The sequence below is a fragment of the Poecilia latipinna genome, unplaced genomic scaffold, assembly GCF_001443285.1.
Source record: "Poecilia latipinna isolate Pla-1442-1.1 unplaced genomic scaffold, P_latipinna-1.0 Scaffold741, whole genome shotgun sequence".
NCBI classification, from domain to species: domain Eukaryota; kingdom Metazoa; phylum Chordata; class Actinopteri; order Cyprinodontiformes; family Poeciliidae; genus Poecilia; species Poecilia latipinna.
The window spans coordinates 55,143-57,303 of NW_015113357.1; the positions used below are offsets into that span (position 1 = coordinate 55,143).

Consider the following 2,161-nt stretch of genomic DNA (forward strand, 5'->3'; position numbering starts at 1 on the left):
GCTGGTTCAGTTGAGTTGCCAGTCGCTCATGGAGGGCAGTGAGTTTCATGTCAGGTCCTGGTGCTGTCCAGTTTTTCATACCCGAGACTCTGAGAGCTCAGGTATGAGACCATATATGTATGTATATATCACTAAGCGCGACCACGTGTGTGTGTGTGTATAGAAGAGATGAGATTTTGCATGAGTTTCTTGTGTATATAAATTTCCATAATTTAAAATGTTTTATTTCCGTACGTGTATTGGATTTGCGTGAAAGGAAACTTGAATATAAGCGCTTCTAGCTTCTTTTTTGACTCTTTATTATAAACTATTTATTATATTTGAGTACCCTACATTAGATAGAGCATTGGACTTCGTCGCGTTTGCTTGTTATAATAGAAACGGCCACAAGAGGGCGCTGCAGTCCCAGGAAGGGGAGGGTGGCCGGATTAGCAGCAAGTTTTAACAGTTTCAGTCTGGATCCGATCGAAACAACATTTAAAGTTTGGAAGAAAACCAGCTAGAGTCTAAGAAATGAGATGAGCTGAAGAGACGGATGTGAAGGAGGAGATGAATGTCTGAGAGTAAAACACAACGGAGGAGTGTGAGAACGAGTGCTGCATGAATATTCATCAAGTGCTGAGATTTCCCAGCAGAGTGTGTGTGTGTGTGTGTTTTCACATCCCCAGACATGTTTATTCATAAATCATCTCATGTTTATTCATGCAGGATTATGTAAACAAGTGGGCGGATTCAGACACACAGGACCTGCTGGTCAGTGGGGACGACTCTGAGTTTAAACAGTTTTCCATCGGCGGCGCCGGTCCAACTTCCTGCCAAGCGATCCGGCTTTAAAACCTAAACACAGGACTTTATTCTGCTTTCATGGAGACATAAACCAAACATTAACAGGCCTGTCATATTAACAGACTGCTGCACAATAAATTCTCCCTGTATTTACTGCGATAAACTATAATATTATTGTTTTCAGATCATTTTGAAATATATTGGTAGTGCCAAAGACTAATAAACTTTAATTTAGTAAAGAACATTTAGCACTGGAACTGAAAGATATTTTAAATATCCAAAATAAAACATGACAACCAAAACCAATTAAGACAAAAACTAAGAAAATTTCCAACCGAAAACCTACAAAAAATGGATTATGAAGTCTCTGTAAGCAAAATATTAAAGGAAATGAACAATATAAATTCATCATGTGATTAATTGATTAGTTGCTTATTGTGACAGGAATAAACATAGAAGCTGAAGTTGATCTGGACAGTAAGGCTCAAAAATGTATCACAATATAAGAGTTGCATATAATTCTACATTGATAATTATTGATTAGTTTTTTAGTTTTAAATATCTGAAATGTTGCCACATTGGTGGCGTGACGTTTCCTGTTTTGCCCAGTCTTCACTCCATGTTGGTTTTTATTTTTTAAGGCACAGAGGAGAAACTTTAAACCGCTGCTGCGCACGTTGCTCAGCTGGTTGTTGCTAGGCAACCAAAGAACGAGTGAGTTAGTTGAGCTAGCTTAGCTTAGGCGTGAGCGGCTGACCGGCTCATGCAGGGGTGCCCAATACGTCGATCGATTGACCGATCGATCGGAAAGGTTCTGAGTCGATCTCAGCAGGTGACAATCTGATCGCCACCAGGAAGCTGAGAGCAGCACTTCCTCTTCTGACGGGCTTATCAAAAATATTTACTAAGATCCTAAACGTTTGTAGAGTCATTAAAAAAGAATAATTATAAAAAAAATCAACGAGACGTGTTAAAATTAATAATCTCAGTAATTATTGTTTGAACAAGGTGTTGCGCAATTCAGTGCGTTTCGGTCCCATCAACAAAAAAGAAAAAGAAGGCGACTCAAAGACCGACTGACGAGCAGAGCAGGAGTTTAAATTAGCCACTCAACGCTAATTTAAACGCTGTGTTCATGGGAGGCTTATTAATAATCGAGGAATAAATATCAAGCCTGGAAACCTGATATTGTAACGGACTGAATGTTGTGTTTTTAATGTAATCCTTGCTCGGCTTGCGGGGGTGCAAGCGGTTGCCACGGCAACGGGTGTGCTTAAACGACAAAGAGACAGAGAGTAAAAAGGTAGGAGTGGTTTAGAGTTGATCACCTGTTCGGGTTGGACTAATTACCTCGTTCGTATGTGAGCATACGTCA

General features: G+C 39.8%; 1 long non-coding RNA gene across 1 annotated transcript in view; it reads left to right on the forward strand.

Annotated features, from left to right (window-relative positions):
- The first annotated feature begins 1,918 nt into the window (after positions 1-1,918).
- LOC106955513 (uncharacterized) overlaps positions 1,919-2,161 on the forward strand; it is a 3,683-nt gene continuing 3,440 nt past the window's right edge. Inside the window, exon 1 of the long non-coding RNA XR_001426598.1 lies at positions 1,919-2,089. This is a non-coding gene — a long non-coding RNA (uncharacterized LOC106955513). The remainder of the gene's footprint in view (positions 2,090-2,161) is intronic.